Below are 21,948 nucleotides of genomic sequence, written 5' to 3'. Positions count from 1 at the left end.
TATTTAAATCTATGTCATGACAGTATCAAAATGGTTGAATCTGGTTAAAAAATAGTTGGCCTTTAAGCTGCAAAAACAATTTAAATACCTTGAACCATTTTATACTGCTGATGAAACACTGTTTTGCAATGTTTATCACATTCAACTTTGTGCTTATTTTAAGCAGAATAAAGACAGACGAATTGTGCCAATGCTTCAGGCTGTTGCAAAGTAAAACTGTGGAGAATGGAAAATTTTAAACTCGACTTTCAAAGGCATTATGAATTTAGCATTTTAGAAGATTGGAGACCGGGTGGGGAGAATGATTTTTATCATATTTTGACCTTGTATTCTTCAACATTCCAAAGTCATGAGCTCACTGAAGGGAGCCAAATTATTTAGTTAACGTTCTAGAGCTTACTGCCTACTTCCTACTTACTTGCCAATGTAGGTGATTCTATTTGACCTAGCAGCTTTGGTGTGATCGAGTATATGAAATGTTATTCCAGAGTAGCTATTTTAAAACTGGTGACTCATGCAGGTGTCACACAAAATTTTGATTTTTAAATCCAATGGGATATTTGATATTCTAATTTAGGCCTAGATTCTGTTAAATGTGAAATATAGAGACTTAAAGGAAATTATAACTTAATGTCAAAAAAGGCAAGACCTGAAGTGAAGAGGAAAGGAAACAAAAATCTCTTGATAGTGAATATATTCCTTCACACGGAGGGATATAATGGAGGGCTGAGGCCGACAAGGGGGTTGGACTGACACATTCTGTGAGAGGGACATAAATAATAAAGAATGTATTCAATGCTGAGACATCAAAGGACACTGAAAGACAGTGAAGAAGATTTCAACGAAGAGGACAAAGCTAGATAAAAGGATGCTTCAGCTTTTGTTACAATAATTAAATATTCAAAAAGGCAGCCATTTTATCCTGTCCTGGAAGGCAAGCCGTTGCCCATTTGTATTCCAGTTTTATGCAAGCAAGCCAGAGGCAAGTAGGCTGACATCAGGGAATCATATTGAGAAGTTTCTTCTAGGGAATGTCATAAGCAAGTTCAAAACCCAATGTTGATCTCCTGTGGCATAATCGTAATATTCATGATGCCTCTAAGACACTTTGTGTTTGTTCTAAACCACCAAAGAAAGTTAAACTGTGTGTTCAGCATAATATGCATTCTGTATATTATTAATAATCTAGCCTGATAACTTCTCACAGTGGTCAGTATTGTGAAAAGACAACCTATGTAGAAAAGATATGTTCTGTAGATCTGTGTTCTATAGAGACGGCTGTAGAAACTATCCCTGCTGTGCAAAATTCATAAATCTATAGAAACTCCCATGTGTGATAGGTGGCAGTGTGGTTAACTGGAGTTGGATTTCAGTAAGTATTTATAAGGCATGTACTGTGTTCTTGGACTTATGTTAGGTATTGTGGATGACACAAATTATCTGAATCCTGTCCTTAGGAACTAAAAGTTAGAGCATTATTTGTAAGCAAGTACCAGATTGTGTGATGTGTTAGTTGCTGTGAATGGTCAAGGAGGAATAGAAATAATTTGGCCTAGGGGGGGAAACAGGTGATAGAGAGGGTCCCTGTAACTTCATTTTGAAGGGTAGATAGGATTTGGCTAGGTAGAATGGGAGTCTAAAAGAAAGAAAAATGAACCATAAGTGGGATTATGAACAGACTTTCCTGACTAGAGCAAGGGACTTTAGGTCTTACTGGGAGATAAGGATGGATTGATTGTTTCATAGGATTAAAAATAATAATAAATTTTTACTTATTAGACACCACTTGGTTTAAAAAGCATTTAAGATGTCTTTGTATACACTATACTGCAAGAGAACCTAGATTAGAAGTAGGGGAGAAAAATGAGGTAAGGGAAAATAAGAGGATGCAAAATGGAGTCCAGAATTAAACTATATTGATGATGCTCATCATGATAGTGGCAATCCTGAATATCTGGCTTAGGAATGTGGACTCTTGTACAGACAGTGGAGCCCTGAAGGACTAAGATTGGAGCAGTGGCACCATGGGAATCATGTTTAGAAAGACCAGGCAGGAGGATTGTAGAAGTGTGTGTGCCTGCCACAGTGCAGCTTGGTGGTAGGGGCATGATGGTTATCTTGGGCTTAGCACAAATCTAGGAAGGTATAACTGATAAACCTTTCAAAATAAAAAATGTCAGGAGTGCTGACTGATGGAGTAGAGGATATGACGGAATGCAAGATTGTTCAAAGCTGTTAGGCTTAAAACAGTACCTACTTATAGGCTATTTTTAAAATATTTTTTTCTACATGGCTTTGCCTCAGCTCACACTTGGTGACACTGTTTCCTACATCATTCTCCATGGAGGTTCCTATCCATTAAAAGGATTGAGGGAGAAGAGAAGAGGATGGTCTTCCCTTTTCTCTTTCTGACATGCCCAGCATATCCAACTGCTGTCTTTGACTTTCATTTGGAGCTCACAAAGTCAAAATTGCTATTGCCTATTCCCATTTTTTAAACTACTAATAAGGATGTTTCCACTCTTAAATTCCTGTTGCCATAATAGCTGAGGGGCCATTCAAGTAAAAATGAGCAGCAGGCGTGAAATTACAAGTGAGGAAGAACTGATGTAAGTCAGGCCCTGGGAGTGAACGGGAGCATCTCTTTATGCTGTAGTGTTCCCTTAACAACCTCTATTGCTCTTCTTCCATAGATTTCGCAAAAGGGCCATCGTATCTGCTCAGTAATTTATGTTGGCTCACTGTGGGTAGTTAGTACACTTGCAGGTAGGCAGGAGAACAGGATCTGCGTCTGTAGTTTTTTGCAATGAAACACATACGCACATCTTTCTCTTTCATATACCTACGCACACACATACATCTGTACCCTGTGGAAACTGAGTCTGAGATATTTGAGCAGACCCTGTAGCTGTGAAGTAGTATTAATGGTCTAAAAGTAAAAAATTCTCTTTGATTTTGGAATACTGTTTTTTCAGTGGTCATTCTTAATCATGTTTTGTTAATACAAATTTAATTTGATTTGAGCGTTCGTGGATAAAGAAGAAAGACTTAAGAAGAATGCCACACATCAAAGTAAAGCTGCCAAAGGTGCAAAATTGACTGTGGGTCATCATTGGTAAATTAGGTAGATGCGTTAATATTTAGATGCCACCAACCGTGGTTTTTGTCATCAATGTATGGTTCCCAAGTGGGGAAATACTTTTATTCTGATGTTCTGTAGTTAGGTTGCCATAGAATTTGGAGGGTATCTGATGTCTTTGTTTATTAAAATTTTATTTTTACTGATGTGGAGAACACTGGGAAAGTTGAAGGGAAATGGTTAGAATAAGTTTGAGGGGGATGGCTGTTTTGGGGTAAGCGAAAATGTTTTTGCATTGCTTGAGATTAATATATGTGCAATGGTAAAAAGTTGAAAATTGAGTCATATGTATGGTTTTCTGTTTAGTGATTTGGGAATAAATTTAGATTTCATAAATATGGCTTATTTAAGTAGCTATAATTCTGGAGTTCAAATGTGGCCGTTGATGGGAATTAAAATGGCAGGGTGTAATTTAGTCTGTCCCGGGGAGACTTGGTGGACTTCAGCTATTGTGCCACGTCATAATCCGTATTGGGCTATAAAATGTTGTTCCACTGAGTCCTGAGACTGGAGGAGAAGTAGTAGAGATGGCCACGTTTATTCTATGTCTTCCACAGAACCCCACCCAATTCTATTTTAAAGACCCAGTCAGGATTTGACTACCAAAGCATGAGAATAATAAGCGTTCTACAAAGTCTGAAAATTTAGATGTTTTTAGTCATTCTCTATGGCTCAGAAACCTCAATGAAACTGATATATGTTATTCCTGTTGTTTCCAACTTAATGCTGTCTTCTACTCTGTCAGCAGGAACCTAGTGCCCACATGATTTGCTTGTTCACTCTTCCAAAACAAGGTAGATTGCTACAAATGTTGATTTTAATTTAGGTAATTTACATCACTAGACAAAACAACGTTTATATTATTTTTTCTAACTGTTCCTTTTTGTTATGCATCCTCAACACAACTTACTGCATTTTTTACAACTCTTATTTATTGACTGTGAAAGTGCTGTACCAAGACTACCAGAGGAATCTGTTGATTATACAAAGCTGGGTTTCCTAAACTTGCTCATAAGCACCACCTTGACAGAATTTCAGAAGGGTATTCTTAGAAGGAGGGAAGTTAAGAGTATTTAAAATTTTGGGGGCTGAGCTTAGTCACAGGGTGGTTTTAGGATAGAAAGTAGTAAGCCAAGTTTGGGCCCAGATTGGTTAAATTTGTAAAATTGGTCTCTGCTGGAATAGTCAGTAGTCTCAACTTGGAACATAGGAATTCAGGCTGAGTTCCCATTAAATTTATTTGTCGGTAGCAGCATTGCCCAATAGAAATGTACTGCAAGACACAGGATAATTTAAAATTTTCTAGTGGCATATTTAAAAAGTAAAAAGAAACAGGTGAAATTAATTTTAATAATATATTTTATTCAACCTGCAATATACAGAATATCATTTCAACATGCGATCAATATAAAAATTATGGAGGCATTTTACATTTTTATTGAACTGTCTTCGAAATCCAGTGTATTTTACACCTACATGTCTCAATTTATTTTAGCCACATTTCAATTGCTCGCTCTCTCCCTCTCTCTCTCTCTCTCTATATATATATATATATATATGTATACATATATATATATTTGTATTAGCTCATGTATATATTTAGTCTTGTCTTAGAATAAATGGGTCTGAAGGAGCTGTTGTTTAAAACAGTTTGATGTTAATTTGTGTTTTATATCATGATTTGGCACAGTTTATCTGTACTGAAAGTAATGGTATAGTTTGATAACTTGTGGTTTCTGTTTCATTCCTCACATTTATGTATAAATCTGTAGTCTTTATTAGCATACCATTATTAATAAACATATAGAGAGGTACAATATATAATCAGAAGGGGAATGTAAGTGTTTTCTTGTATGCTTCATATACCATCTCCTAGAGCAGTAAATGGCGAACCTTTTGAACTCGGTGTGCCAGCATTTTGAAAAACCCTAACTTAACTCTGGTGCCATGTCACATATAGAAATTTTTTGATATTTGCAACCATAGTAAAACAAAGATTTATATTTTTGATATTTATTTTATATATTTAAATGCCATTTAACAAAGAAAAATCAACCAAAAAAATGAGTTCGCGTGTCACCTCTGACACGCGTGTCATAGGTTCGCCATCACTGTCCTAGAGCAAGTATGTCAGAATCGCAGCCCGTGGACCGCATGCCTCGTTTATTGGGCCCATGTTCACCTTTGAGTTTGACATGCTTAAGCCTTTGCTTCCAGTAGGTAAGACGTTTCATCAAATTTTCTAAAGTTGTTAGGTATTTTGAACAACAAATACTTCCCAGAAATGGCTAAGTGTATATATTGTAGTGCCAGTGTTTCTATTAATTTTGTGTGGTGCTTTCTTTAGTTGACAAAAGCATTTTTCATATTCTCATTTGTTATCCCTTAAAGATATTCCCAGATAGTCTTTCACATTTTAAATAAAATTGTTTTGATATAGGACAGATGAGTTGTCAACAAAATCATAAAATTATTCAAATGAAAAGTATATTTAAAAGCCCTCTCTATATCCATTGAAGTTTTGTTCATATCTATAGTTTTTCCAAGTGACTACAGAGTGTTCAAAAATTTAGGTATTAGTCCTTATAATGTATATGTGGTGTGTGTGTGTGTGAGAGAAAAAGATATTTTTCCTCATTTCTTTTGGCCTTCAACAAATTTCCTATTTTCCATTGTTTCAAAAATAATTGCTGTAGATTTTTCACATGCCAATATATATATATTCAGTGCTACTTAATTGAATGCATTTATTTGCCACTTGCCTTTTTCACAATCCCATAGTTTGCCTCCTGTAAATTATGCTTAACTTTATGTTGGTTCATTATTACCTCATGAAAACAGAATTGAGGTTTATGCTGAACTTCCATACCATGGTATGTGACCACTATCACTTTCCTGCGTGCTAACAGAGGAGGCTGGCATTCATTTGTTTATTTTCTTAATGCCTATTTGGTGCTTTAAAAATATTATCTTCTTAACATCCATATAAGGAGAATATTATTATCCACATTTTTCATATGAGAAAACTGATCCACAGGGAGGTTAACTAGTCCAATTCTATTAAAATTTGGGTGCTTATGATGTGCTCTGATTTATGAAATTTTACTTTAAAAATTTATTGCAGAACAGCACAGCATTCTAATTCTGGCTACCACTGGTTGTTCCTGTGAAAAGACTGATTATCTTGTGTATACAGTTGAACAAATAGCAAGTTCTGTCTGCTTTTTCCTTTTCATTTTTTCTTGGCTTTTCTCTTCTTTTTCCTTCCTCAAATACTTTATTGAGATTCCATTTTTGAGTCTTTGCTTTTAGAATATTGTATATACGCTACAGTGTCATTGAATGAGAATATAACCACAACACTGCCAGTCTGCTTGCTGGTATTGTGCTCTTCCTCCAGAAGACATAATATATCCCATGGATAGTAGAGCCCATGGAGAGAGGAATACTATGTATTTATGTTTATATACTTATAGTAATCCCCCCTATACATGAGGTATATGTTTTAAGACCCCCAGTGGATGACTGAAACTGCGGATAGTACCAAACCATATATATACTATGCTTGTTCCCTATGATAAAGTTTAATTTATAAATTAGATACAGTAAGAGGTTAGCAATAATAACCAATAATAAAATAGAACGATTATTACTATATGTTGTAATAAAGGTTATGTGAATGTAGACTTTCAAAAGGTCTTGCTGTACTGTACTCACCTTTTCACTTAAAGGAAACCCTTTACAGCTTCTCTGTCATCTGTCTGCATTGCCAGCATCATTACTCTTCTGCTTTGGGGCCATTAGTAAGCAAAATAAGGACGACTTGAACACAAGCACTGTGATACCCAGACAGTCAGTCTGATAACCAAAACGGCTGCTTAGTGAGGTAGCATATACGGCGCGGATAACACTGGACAAAGGGATGATTCATGCCCTTGGCGGGATGGAGTAGGGCAGCACAAGGTTTCATCACACTACTCGGAACAGCGAACAATTTAAAACGTATGAATTGTTTATTTCTGGAATTTTCCATTTAATATTTTTGGGCTGCGTTTGACTGCAGATAACAAACCACCAAAGGTGAAACCATGGATAAGGGGGATGGCTGTATTTGTGTGTGTGTGTGTGTGTGTGTGTGTGTGTGTGTGTAAATTTTCTTACTTTGATACCTCACTCTTTAGGCAATACATGTTTCCACAACACTTTGGGAATAAAATTAATTTTTGTCAATTGAATCAGTTTTAAGAACCTTCAAATAGGAGGTCCTACTTTAATTACTTTTTATGAGCAAATTATTACTCAAGTTTTTAACTTAAGTAAACTGTTTCCCCCAAATAGGGTTTGACACACAAATTAAAGTTAAGGGGAAAAAAAGTGGTTTTTCTGTTGTTGTTGTTTGGTTAATCTTTTTAGTAGGTATGAGAGAGAGAGATTTAAAATTATAGAATAAAAAAACCCCCCAAAACAAAACCCCACACTTTAGAATTATTTACCTTTTTGCTTTCCTTTCCATTGTCCCTGGGAATGCAACTTAATGAGTAAGAAACAATAATATAAGAAGGTACATTTCTCTTTCACACCCCCACACTCCCATACACAAGGATGAGTAGAAAAATAATGGTTAGATAGTAACAGAAATGAGAATTATTAACTAGGAATGATTCTTATCCTAGAGGCAGAAGAGCACAATGGTTTTAAGGCTCTAAATTGCCTGGGTGACTCCTGTCTCGGATACGTTTTGTGTGATATCTTTGAACCTCAGTTTTCTCATTTGTAAGATGGGATAACAGTAGTATTTATTTCCATAGGCTTTTGTGAGGAGGAAATGAGATAAAACATGTAAAGTGCTTAAATCAGTACTGGGCACGCAGCCAGTATCGATCAGTTCTACTATTATTTAATTCCAAGAATTTTTGACAGCCTGTTGTTGATTTCATAAGGAGAAAGGTTCTGGGATATGTTGAAGTGGATAGGGCATGCTAAGTAAAGCTCAAAAGAAGACCTTAATGAGGTTCAGATGAGCAAGGATGTGAATGAAAATGCTTTGTGAGATGTGAAGCACTCCTTATAAATAACAAGTAATATGAGGAAATTAGATTAGTATGCTGGAAAGTGAATATTTACAGATCTAGCTCCAATAGATAATGGTACTATTTCCCTCCAGATCCTCAAAATTGAATACCAGGGGAAAGATTTAAAGCCACACACAAAAAAGTTTTAAAAAGGAAGTTGGACTCTCTTTTTTTCCCCCCCCCCTTTACATTCCCCCATTTTTGTTTTTTTTTCCTCCTTTTCCCCCCCCCTGGACTCTCTTGCAGTAGAATATTATCTATACATCATTGGTCCTGGAGAAAGGGTTTGCTAAGCCACATCCTTAATGTTAATAGTATTTTACAAATTAAGTCTTATCTATTTGTAGCCTATAGCCTATCTGTCCTTTGTAGAGTTTCTTATTGGGTCCTTACCAATTTCTTGAGGAAGTGGGCCCTTGGCACCTATGCAAGTCTCTGTGCCCTGGCCTTCCTTTTCTGGAAGCCTTTGATCTCTCCATTTTTGTGCTCCCGTAGTTCTAAGCACACAGCTCTGTCATTGCATTTCCTGCATTATGTAGTAATTAGCTATAAACTGGACAGCTGGCTTCTTGTGGACAGAGTCCGTGCGTCACTTAACTTTTTAATCTTTAATGGCCTGGCATATTAAATTTCCCCCAAAATATATGAGGCATAAATGAAGAAAGAGTAAAAACAGCCTTTGGCACACTTGGCAAAATTTTGTTAGCACCAAGACTTGAAAGTATTAAAGAAAGATGTTCTAAAAAATACTCTGTGCTACAGACGTTTTTAAAATTATGATTGAACTTCCCATAATCTAAATCATTACATTTTACTTTACTGTATGATCTGTAAAGTACCTTAATGTAGCATTACCAGAATGACACAGGCTTCATTTTGAAGTAAATTTTTTTAACCTCCCAAATACCAACTGTTTTTAATAAAATGCAGATGCTTTGCATTTTATTTTTCTTAATATTCCTTTTTAAAAATTGATTTCAGAGAGAGGAAGGGAAAGAAAGGGAGACAAGAGTTAGAAACATCAATGCTGAGAGAGAATTATCCAAGGGCTGCCTCCTGCATGCCCCCTACTGGGGTTGAGCCCTCTACCTGAGCATGTACCCTGACCAGGAATCGAACCATGACCTCCCCTGGTTCATGGGTTGATGTTCAACCACTGAGCCACACCGGCCAGGTGCTTTGCATTTTAGATGCTTTAACATCTAAAAGAAAAAAGTGATAACATTTTAAATGGAAAATTAGGTTAAGGATTTATAAACATATAAAGTTCTTTTCTTCCTGGAATGCTTCTATAACAAATAATTTGTGTCTTCTTCAAGAACACCTGATTTGTATTAAGAACTGAATTTAAAGTTTTTCTCATCTGTAAAGTAGAGGTTGTAATTACCTACTTCATAGGAGAGTGTTAAAGGTTAAATAAGGTAATCCAAGCAAAGTACTCCGCCCAGGGTCTGGCACATGTTAATCATCCGTCATATGGTAGCTGTGACTTGTTATATGACTACGAGACGTGTTATGAAAAGCAATGGAGACATCCATTTTCCTCTCCCCAGAGACAGATTGGTAGCTAATCTTATAAACCAACTTTGTTTTATGTCAGAGATGGGTTGGGCAAAGGGGGTTAAGGAGTAAGCCTGTTCAAATTTAAAAATAATAAAACTTTAGAAATGGTTAAGACAGTTTGGGCTTTTGACTATATGATTCTATTACATTTGTTAGGTTACTTAATTTATTTTTTATTATTGGTCTCATCTGGAATCAGAATTGTACAATAAATCTGAGATGCAGGGTTTTTTGTTTGTTTTCCCTTCTCCTCTGAGATAAAAAAAAAAAAAAAAAGAAAAGGTTCAGAAACAAACAGAAATACTGTGCTCCTCTCCCTCTGGTCCCAGTCCATCAACGTGGAGTGAATTTTGTTTTTGGTACTCACCAGGTTCCCTGCCTTCACATAGACACACGTACACATTTGTGACTGCTTCAGTGGTGGCCAGGGAGGGACTGGGAAGAACTACAGTCCATAGTTGTTAATCTGTGTGTCCTCTGGGCATGGCCTTGTCTGTTGGTTTTTCAAAGGGGGAAGAGCCCTAGACAGCTGCTAGTCCAAATCGGTACAGTGTTGTTGCTTTATCGCTTTCATTGCTGGAGGACTATTTGCCTAAAAGCAGCTGTGTTTTGCTGCTCAGTTTTTAAATACAAGGATCATAGAGGATAACAGGCGGCCTCAGCAGACACATCACAGTCCCCATCAGATTCTGGTGAATCTGTGAATTCTGCTGTTTATCTATCTCCTCACCTAACCATTCAAGTCAAACCACAATGGAAATGAACAGAGTTAGGGCAGAGTTTGGTGTTTATGCATATAGGTGTCCTTTATGGTCTAGTAATGCTTCTAGGTAGATGCTGGAGCACATTATTCTTAAAATGTGTCATGGTTATAAATGGGATGGGTTGCGTCTCTGAAGGATTGTAAGACAAGACTCTGGGATTTAAAAAAAACTCATCAGAAACAATGGGCGACATGAGAAGATGGTGTTTGTGGGTAATATGGCCAATAACTGCTTGTAACTCTCAGAGGAGCATTAAAGACACTCCCAGAAATGTAAATGACACATGTGACAATGGATGGCATTAGTTATTTGACTAATTAACTAATTAGGGTTGTCTTTCGAGCTTTACTGCTCTCTGGGTTAGGTGTAGTTAGTGGCTGGATCTTTTAGTGGCTCCTGAATGGAACAGTTGAAGTCAAGACTTTGCCATCCTTGAGTCATAGTTCAAGGAAGTTCTTAGGTGTTATGTCCTTTACCTAAAGTAGACAGGTGATGTGCAGGTGATGTGATAGTTCCTGCTAAAACCTTGGAAAAGCACTTTAAAGAAATAATAGCTTTATCCTATATAATAAAAGGGTAATATGCAAATCGACCAAATGGCAGAATGACCGGTCGCTATGAAGTGCACTGACCACCAGGGGGCAGACACTCAACGCAGGAGCTGCCCCCTGGTGGTCAGTGAGCTCCCACAGGGGGAGTGCTGCTCAACCACAAGCCAGGCTCATGGCTGGCGAGCACAGCAGCGGTGACGGGAGCCTCTCCTGCCTCTGCGGCAGCGCTAAGGAGCAGGCCTAAGCTGTCAGTCGGACATCCCCCGAGGGCTCCCAAACTGAGAAAGGGTGCAGGCCTGGCTGAGGGAACCCTGCCTCCCCACCTCTCCCAGTGCACGAATGTCATGCACCAGGCCTCTAGTTGAGATATTCACATACCAAGTTGTGAATTATGCACTGTATTCTTGAGCTGGGATCACCCTTTTAAAGTATACAGTGCGGTAGTTTTTAGTGTATTTACAAATTTATGTTCAATTATCACTATCTAATTCTAGAACATTTTCATCGTCCTGAAAGAAACCCCATGCCTGTTAGCAGTCAACCTCCATTTTCCTCCTGACTTCCCCAGCCCTAGACAATGACCAATCTACTTTCTGTCTCTATGGATAAGTTGCCTATTCTGGACATTTATATATATATATAAAAGCCAAGCGACTGGAATGCCAGAACGACCAGAATGACTGGAACGACTGGAATGACCGGTCGCTATGATGAGCACTGTGGCCGGCCAACCGGCCAGATTGGAGGGCGGGGCCCCCCCCTCCCCCGGCCGAAACGGGGGCGGGGCCAGCCAGCCAACTGCCCACAGCCTCTCCCCACTGGCGGGCCCACCCCCAATTGCCCCTCCCTCCCACCCGATCAGGTACCGGACTGTCTGGCCAACCTCCTGCATCCCCTCCCCTCCACCAGCCCGGCCCAATTGGCCCTCATTGGAGCAGGCTGGCCAGACCCCACCCATGCACAAATTTGTGCACTGGGCCTCTAGTTTCACATAATTGAAATTATTCATGAGATTATTTGTGACTGGCTTCTTTCACTTATCATAGTGTTTTCAAGGTACATTTATGTTACAGCACATATTAGTACTTCATTTCTTTTTATTGCTGAATAATATTCTATTATATGGATGTACCACAATTTGTTACCCATTCACCAGTTCATTGGCATTGGGTAGTTTCTCATTTTTGGAAATAATGAATAAAGTTGTTTTCTAAAGCTGTTATAAACATTTGTGTACAGGTTTTTGTATGGACATGTGTTTTGTTTTTCCTTTTTCTATTTTTTCTCGTTTTTTTTTTTTTTTTTTTTTTTTTTTTAATCTACAAACCATTGTGTCGAGGGCTGATTTTCAATAGATTGCAGTGAGGTAGCTGCTGGACGTGTGTTTTTATATTTCTTAGGTAAATACTTAGGAGTGGGGTTGCTACATTGTAACAGTGTATGTTTAACTTTATAAGTAACTCCCAAATTGTTTTGTTTTGTTTTGAAATAGCTATACCATTTTGCATTTCCACCAACAATTTATGAGATTTCTGGTTGTTCCTTGTCCTAGTCAGCATTTGGAATTGTCAGGGGTTTTCTGTGTTGTTATTGTTTTTAGTAATTCTAATAGGTGTGCAGTTCTTTGCTAGTTTCAAGTGAAAATCTTGCAATATGAAACCATCAGAAGGAAAATTTAAATGCAAAGTAGGCATTTATTTACTGAATATCCATTATGTGCCAGGCCCTCTGCCAAATGATGGGAATATGGAAGAAATAAGACACATCTCTGCTCTCATAGAAGTGAGTTTATTGAGGATGACAGGGATATAAAGAAGAAATTATAATAGGTTGAATCATTGCTATAACTGGAGCTAAAATATTGGGGTGGGGAGGGGAGAGTCCAACTATATCTAGAAGTGGTCAGCTTTGTGGAAGGATTTCGACATTTATGATCAGTTAAAAAAGAAAACAGTATGAGGAGCTGCATGTACCTTTGCATAATGTTCCAGGATAGGTTTTGGTTGCAAAGGTCAAGCTTCCCTTACATTATCTTGTCTAATAAATCAATGCCTCATAAGCTGCTTGGAATAATATGCTGCCTAACAACCTTGTGATTTGGAGCAACACCAGGTAGTCTCATGCATAATAACCAGGGAAAGGGCAACTTTAAATTTTTGTAGTTTCTTTTAAAAATATTTATTTATTTTTAAAATATATTTTATTGATTTTTTACAGAGAGGAAGAGAGATGGATAGAGAGTTAGAAACATCGATGAGAGAGAAACATCGACCAGCTGCCTCCTGCACATCTCCTATTGGGGATGTGCCTGCAACCAAGGTACGTGCCCTTGACCGGAATCGAACCTGGGACCTTTCAGTCCGCAGGCCGATGCTCTATCCAAACCAGTTAGGGCTAAAAATATATTTTTATTGATTTCAGAGAGGAAGGGAGAGGGAGTTGGAGATAGAAACATCAGTGATGAGAGAGAACCACTGATGGGCTGCCTCCTGCACACCTCACACTGGGGATCGAGTCTGCAACCCAGGCATATGCTCTGATCGGGAATTGAACCGTGACCTCTTGGTTCATAGGTCGACACTCAACCACTGAGCCACGCCGGCTGGAGTTGTGAAGTTTCTTGAAGCCTACTCTTCTGTATCCTTCCTCCTTCCTAGGTCTGTCTCAGACCTCCATCTCACTTTGTGTCTTTTACCTGGCACACTGCTAAACTGTATAATCCCTCCTTTTTTAAGTGCATCTGTACTTAGCTCGGAATTGTTTACCACAGCCAGAAGTTGTAGCAACAGGCTTTGGCTTTGGACTGTTTGTCCAGTTGACCCCTTCAGCATTCACCTGGCCAGATTTGGCCTCAGTAATGTAGGTCATTTCGGGTGAATACGTGATTCCAAGGGCCATCTTTCCCTGTGTCTGATGAACTGGGCCTCTTATCTGACCTGCATGGCAAACCAATGAGAAGAGCTGTGATGGAAGATTGGGGATGGTAGGGAACAAGAAGAGACTAGGATCAGGGGTGGGCAAACTTTTTGACTCGAGGGCCACAATGGGTTCTTAAACTGGACCGGAGGGCCGGAACAAAAGCATGGATGGAGTGTTTGTGTGAACTAATATAAATTCAAAGCAAACATCATTACATAAAAAGGTACAGTCTTTTTTTTTTTTTTAGTTTTATTCATTTCAAACGGGCCTGATCCGGCCCGCGGGCCGTAGTTTGCCCACGGCTGGACTAGGTGAACATTGCTGGGTGGTGCTTCAGGCTGTCATGCTCATTTAACTTTTGAGCATCTTTCAGAGCAGATGAATCTATCCTCTTGCTTGTTTTATAAACTTCTCGAACACCTTTGCTTGGTTTGCTATTCTATAGCAAGGGAAAATACAATCTGATAAGAAGGTTAAAGTAATTGGAATTAGTCATCCTCAAGAAGAAAAAGATAAGGAAGTTGTAATTTCTTACTACAGTGGGGCCTTGACTTACGAGTTTAATTGTTCGGAGACCGAGCTTGTTAAGGAGTTCGTTAAAGAGCTCGTTAACTCAAATTACTCTGTCAACTCAATGCAAAAAATAGGGGAGAGACAGCTGGTATCTCAAAAAACTCGTTAGTCGGGACACTCCTAAGTCAAGGCCCCACTGTACACTGTCATCTTATTCCAGGCTATATTGAGGGTTCTTGAGAATTTCTTGTATGGAAGACTGGGTTTAACAATAATTTTAAAGAATATTAAAATTCACAGCAGGTGGTGATCAATTAATTATTCGTTTCTTTGGACAGAAAAGGGAGAAAAGTTCAACTTCCTAAGAACCTTGAGTGAGATATAAGGAGCATTTGCTTGCTATTGAGTGATTGAAGGAGAGTCTACAATCATGTTTTCCAAAAGGTTACACATGTAGGGCTAGTCTTATTTGGGATGATTAAAATTTACCACTGACTAAAGAACTTAATACTTACTGAAGACAGGATGAAAATCTGCATTTGAAAGTTATTTTTTCCCCGTCCCCTGAGGTTCACGGCATAGGTTTTCCTTTATTTGGAAAAGGTTTTAATCTTAGGGCAATTATATGTCAAGCTGTTCAGTACCATAGGACAGTTCAGTTTGATATAGGAACCTCATGCTTTTGATAGGTTCTGAAAAATAACAGCAGTGATTGGTTTAGAACATTAAGTAAATGTCCTATCTGTTCTTGTGGTACTTTTAAGCAGATTCTGTGCTTGAAATCACTACATGTTGAGCTTTTGAATGTGTACAGCCTTTTTGGTTTTTACATAGGCTGGCAAGTTTCATATATCCTTATTTTTCAATATTAGTGGTGTCCTTCATAGAAAGCAGGGGTCAGGAAACCATTGTGACAAAGTAGATCAAGCATGGAAGAGATGCAGTTAAAGGGCCAGAGCAGAAATGTTGAGAAAATTGGGAGATGGGAAAGATATCTCAAAATCAGAAAATGTTTGCCTTGGCCAGAGTGGCTCTGTTGGTTGGAACATCATCCCGTACACCAAATGGTGGCAGGTTGTGGGTCAGGGCATGTACGGGAGGCAACGGATCGATGTTTGTCTCTCACATCAATGTCTCTCTCTCTCTCTCTCTCTCTCTCTCTCACAATGTAATCTAGTTAGAAAACAAGAGCAATAGTGTAGAAATTTAGAAATGGCTAGTTTTTTGGCTTCAAACTCTTATGTGTTGAATGCATTTAACTTTGAAATGTTTTATCAATACATACATTGAAGCTATATGATAAACAGAAAAACCTTCCTTTGAGAATTCCTTTTTTTTTAAAAAATATATTTTATTGATTTTTTACAGAGAGGAAGGGAGAGAGATAGAGAGTTAGAAACATCGATGAGAGAGAAACATCGATCAGCTGCCTCCTGCACATCTCCTACTGGGGATATGCCCGCAACCCAGGCACATGCCCTTGACCGGAATCGAACCCGGGACCCTTCAGTCCGCAGGCCGACGCTCTATCCACTGAGCCAAACCGGTTTCGGCGAGAATTCCTTCTTTTATTTTCTCTATTATTTCACAACCCCATTGATCCTTTCCTAGCCCTTTCAAACATCTTTCCATCTTTTTCTTTTTTGTTAATCCTCACTGGAGGATATTTTCCCCATTGCTTCTCAGAGAGAGTGGAAAGGAGGAAAGGAGGGGGAGAGAGAGAAACATCGATATGAGAGAGAAACAAAGATTGGTTGCCTCCTGCACCTGCCTCGACTCATGCCGGCATCAAACCTGCAACCCAGGTACGTGCCCTTGACCAGGAATCGAACCCGAGACCCTTCAGTGCTGGGATCAACGCTCTATCCATTGAGCCAAACCTGGCCAGGGCCACCTTTCGCTTTTTCACCATGTTTGTGTCCTTTCTTCCCAGCCAAGCCCCCATTGTTCATTGAATATGGCAGCTGATCAGGGCAGGAACATTGGCATGTGACTGGCGTGGACTGAACAGACCTGGGTTCACGTCCTGGTTTCTGACCAGCTTTGTGACTTGACAAACAGTTGAAGTCTGAGCAGTTTCATAATCTTGTGCGCCTCAGTTTTCTCCTCTGTGAAATGGAGATAATGCCTACCCTGCAGGGTGTGGTAAGGTTTGAGATTATGGCTATAAAGCATTTAACCCAGTGCCTACTACAGAGTAGGCACCATGATTAATTATATCTTTTGGTTCCAGAGCTGCTTTTTTTTTTTCCCCAGATGCTTTTGACCCCTTGTATCTATTGGAGAGGAAATGTCTGGAGATAAGCCAGAAAGGGTAGAATGTGTTCTGGATTTCTCTCCTAAGGAAAAGGCAGGTGCGCGGGATAAGGCTGGTAGAGGCAGGCCCAGGCCTGGGCTGGAGGATAGATCAAGCTCCTTTTTGAGTTGAGCTAGTTGTCAGTTCAACAAGGATTATTGATCAAGGGCCAGTAATGGGTGGCAGGGTGGGGTCAAAGAGGCCTCTCTCTGATTGTGCCAGGATTAGGTTGAAGGGGATGTTTATGAAAGGATTTAAGGTGAAGTAGGCGGGAGGCAGGCAGGGAGGCAGTACAATGAATGTCCTCAGAGCACAGTCTGGATTTGACTGGGTTTGAGCCCTGGCTCAGCTGCTTACTAGCCCTGTGACCTTGGGCCAGTGACTTAAATCTCTCCAAGATTTAATAGTTTAATTTATAAAATGGGGATAAAAGTGACCTAACTTGTAGAGTTGTAAGGTAATGCATTTAGCATACTTAGAACAGTGCCAGGCACATATTAAGCACTTGAATAATTTATTAATATATTAAGTCAAGCTGGGGGAAGAAAGAAAGCAGGGCTAATGAGCTGTATAGTGGGGGTGGACTGCCTTTGTGTACCAGTAACTGATAACATCTGTCATTGGTTATATTCAGAGGAAAAGAGTCAATAATGGGATACATTATTTATAAATGTCCTAATACTTCCTGATGTGTTTGTGTGTTAAAAACAAATGAAAAATATGTTTTCCTTATTTTTCCTATATTGGGAAACAAAATGTATGGAAAAAAGATTAAGATTAATTGCCACCCGTAACCTTTGTTGTGGAAGGGTAAATTGTGGTTAGTTTGTTCTAGTCATAATTTCTGTGGAATTTCAATGCAGAATTTTTTGTTTTTCTCTTCTTTCTCTGTTTCTTTCAGGCTTCCTGGTTAATCAGTTATTTCAGCCATGTTTACTACTTGTAAAACATAAAGGATACAGCAAATAGACATTGATGAGGCATAGCTAGAATTAATTTTAGTGAGAAATTAAGCCTCTCAGCATGGAAGTTTGTTCAGTTAAAGAAGCCTGGGCACATTCTGTCACGCATTTCACACGTCACACTGCGGAGCACTAGTGGGCCTTGCTAGGTTAGCATCTGTGAACCTCTAGTCTTTTAATCTGCATCCCAGTACCATGACGTGGCATCACAGAAGTCTCTGTGTATTCTCCCTAATATTCCAGTAGCCATCACTGTACAGATGCTTTGCATTACATTCTGTCTTTAGCACTGAAGACAGCTATAAAGAGAGAATTATTATCACCCCTATTTTATGGATGAAGGTAATCAAGCCTTAAAAATTTGTGCAGAGTGACATGCCAGCATGTGGCAGAGCCAGAATTTGAAAATAAGATGTTGGATTTCAGTGTTTGGGCTTTTAAAAACCAGACCACCCATTGTTTCTCTAATTCACAATCCACTGAAAGACTGCAAAGCTGACTTTTGGCCAAGCAGCCAGGCTTGTTTATTCGCTGACGCTGTCCTTCTAGTCCCCTCCCTTATGTTAAATAATGCCCCATTTTACAAATCAGATTCATGAGTGTTAAAGGCTTAGTTAACTTGAAGAATCATCCAGTCTAGTGGCTCTCAAATCTATGCAATCACCCTGGACATTTATTTATTTATTTATTTCATTTTAATTGTGATTAAGTGGGTTTTAGCTGGGGACCAGGAACCTACGTTTAATTTGTTTTACATGTGATTTTGACATTCTGACCGGTTTGGGAACCACTTCAGGTATATGAACCCTCTCCAAACATCCCCTCCAGTTTTCCTGACGGGCAGTCACCTAACATCTGATATTATCTTCTGACAGGAACTCACTACCACCTTAACAGGAAGATCATTTCATCAGTGATTATATGCAACGCTGTGTTTCTAAAGAGTTTTCATGTAATATCCCAAATGGATTGGATTAATTTCTTGGACAGATTTTTATACTCCTTGGTATTGGCGTTGAGGTCAGATCCAGACTGCATCATCTCTGAACCTCATCTCCCTCTGTAAAATGAGTATGTTATCTACCTTGAAGATTATACCAAGAATTAAATGGGAAAAAAAAAGGAAACTGTCCTGGCTGGAAAGATTCTTGGATTCTTTAAAACAGCCATTTCTTATAGTCCCTTCACTTTAGCAGCCTCTCTTCAAACAGCCCCGTGGGAGGTGTGGATGGGTATGATAGAAGGCTCCTAGACATTTATTATGGGATCATCAGTGCCATAAATAGGTTGTCATTTGCCTCTTCATCAGCACACTTTTTTTTTTCTTAACCTCTGGCTTTTTCTTTGGGCAAAGAATATGATACCTCTTATGGAGAAAGATAAGCCTGCATTTCTGGAAGTTCAGCTTTATTCCTTAAGTAATTCAAGTTTCCACTGACAACTTGAACCCAAAGCAAAACAAATGATCTCCAGGAAGACCTGAAAAGTAAAGGAAAGGACCTTCTTAAATTATATAGAGACCAAAATGGAGAGCCAAAGAAAATATTCCCTGTCTCTTTCTTATCCAACAATAGGAACAGATAACTGATGAGTGTTAAAAGAAAAAAATGGCTGGGGGTGGGGGAACGCATCAGGAAAGTAAGAAATATTGACTACTTGCTCTCTGGCACACACAATGTGCCTAAAATAAACACTAAGTAATTTCAACCTAATTCTAACAGGATCCCATTTTACTAGTGAGAATACTGCGGCCATTGAGAATGACTAAGACAAGCCTTACATCTGGTCACATGACAGGCCCATATTCAGGACACCTAGGACTTGATAGAATGGGAGTTTAAAAAATAATTACAATACACACATACACAAATATGTGCTGTTTAAGAAACAGATGTGACTTAGTTTCCGTTGTATTGCATACATTCCTCTGTCAAAGCACTTGTCATACTCTTATTTTAATTGGTTATGTTCCTCTTTGCTAGTTACTTGCAAACAGGGACTAGGCCAGCAGAGCCAAATATCCACAGTACAACGATTGAAATTTCTTCTGAGAGCCAAATTTTTTAAACTTAAACTATATAGGTAGGTACATTATTATTAACTTAATTAGGGTACTCCTAAGCTGGCCTTTGCTAAAAACTTCCTCAATCTGATTGAGGTACGTTTGCTGAGGTCGACCCCTTCCAACTCTCCCATCCACACTCGTCTTGTATACTTGTTTTGTAAATCTCCTTTCCGAAAACTGACTTCTGTACATGGGCCACGAAGTTTCAATCACACTGTACTGCTGGGGTCCAACCCCAGCAGGTCCAGGGGTCCCCAAAGGTGTGGACGAAGTCGGCGAAGAAGGAATGACACAGAGATAGCGTTCAGTTGATCAGCAGCCTAGCCAGGATCTCTAGCCAAGTTCTGGTCAGGATCTCCAGCGAAGTTCTGGTTAGGATCTCCAGCCAGGTTCTGTGTCCATGTTCTCTTGCTAGGTTCTCCAGCCAGGTTCTGTAGCCATGTTCCCTCGCTAGGTTCTCCAGCCAGGTTCTGTCCAGGTTCTCCAGCGAGGTTCAGTCACCAGGTTCTAGTCAGGTTCTCTTGCCATGTTCTATCCAGGTTCTGTAGCCAGATTCTGTCTCTAGGTTCTTCAGCCAGGTTCTCTCGCTAGGTTCTGTCTCTAGATTGTGTGTCCTGTTGTCTTGTTACATCTGTATTTATACCAGTTGATTCCAATCCTATCAATCTCTATTCCAAAGGTTAGGGCATTTCTTATCTCCATTCCAGGGAGTAAAAATTATGTAGCTTAAGTGTGATTGTTTGTAGTTAAAGTGATTAACTACCTGCCTGGCACTTAGTTAAGGGGTTTTATCCCCTCCCTAATTTCAGGGGAAAATTCCTACCTGGGGAAACAACCTTTCTCAGAGAGGTGACTTTGGTTAAAACACAGCGCCAAGAAGGTGAGCAAACATATTAAGAACAGTATGCCATATACGTCAGGTCCCTTGAAACAGCAAGGATGGACCGGCTCCCGGCACTGTACGTGCACGCCCGCACGTGGTATTTTGTGGAAGAACCACACTCAAGGGGCCAAAGAGCTGCATGTGGCTCACGAGCCGCAGTTTGCCGACCACTAGACTAGGCTACAGCATTTACTGCTGAACTGCCAGGGCCTAGTAGGGCAGTGACCCTCAACTTGTGCATTAAAGGTTTGTAAAGTCTGTGTCCCCCACCCCTACTCCTCATCTATGAGTTGTTGTTCTTTTAAAGGATAGGGTTGCAGAGATAATAGAAATAATGTAGCTCAATCCTCTCATTTGTATAAAGGGAGGAATTTCAGGCACAGACTGGAGCAGTGGATCATAATGTTCCCCAAAGCCCCAATTGTTTAGAGTTGTTCTAGCACTCTTGCCTCCTGGTTCTTAGGTCAGGGCTCTTCCTAGGACCTACATGCGTTCATGCTGCATTCATTTATCCAGTAATCCTCTGAGTTCTTTATGTTCACTGCCGAAATGTCACCTCCCTTTTTGCTTTCCTGGATAGGTATACAGCTAGGCTGTATACCAGAGACCAGAAGAAGACAGCTTTCCAATAGTTTAAGACAAACCTCGAAAATGGTTATCGTAGCTGAGGTTTATACCTGTCGTATATATCATACTCATCATGTCCTTCTGTTATTCATAGGAGAGGATAAGTGATCATTTGCAAGGCTGGATAAACTGTTCAAGATCCTGAGAATAATCTCTCATTGGTTATTAATCTCTCATGGTTTGTTTTGTGTGGTTATTGAGGTGTATGTTTATCTTGCTTTTCTTTTTAAAAAAAAGTATTTTTTTTATTGATTTCAGAGAGGAAGGGAGAGGGAGAGAGAGACAGAAACATTAATGATGACAGAGAATCATTGATCAGCTGCCTCTTGTATGCCCCACACTAGGGATTGAATCTACAACCTAGGTATGTGCCCTGGCTGGCAATTGAACTGTGATCTCCTGGATCATATAGGTCAATGATCAACCACTGAGCCACACCAGCCAGGCTGTCTTGCTTTTCTTAAACAAAAACCAACTAAATCTGTTCTCTAGTAATAAATTAGGCCATGGACTGCACTTCCTTTTAGACTCAGACTGCTAAAAATAATTGGTAGGTGATGGTCTCTCATGGGCATGAGTGAAATGTGGCAGAAC

The 21,948-nt window shown here is 39.3% G+C and overlaps 1 protein-coding gene across 14 annotated transcripts in view; it reads left to right on the top strand.

The window, feature by feature from the left end:
* The window catches only part of CPEB3 (cytoplasmic polyadenylation element binding protein 3), a 181,822-nt gene that overhangs the window by 51,435 nt on the left and 108,439 nt on the right, over positions 1–21,948 (top strand). The gene's annotated exons all lie outside the window — the stretch shown is intronic.

This window comes from Myotis daubentonii, chromosome 13, assembly GCF_963259705.1.
Source record: "Myotis daubentonii chromosome 13, mMyoDau2.1, whole genome shotgun sequence".
NCBI classification, from domain to species: domain Eukaryota; kingdom Metazoa; phylum Chordata; class Mammalia; order Chiroptera; family Vespertilionidae; genus Myotis; species Myotis daubentonii.
This window is presented reverse-complemented; position numbering and strand designations above follow the sequence as displayed.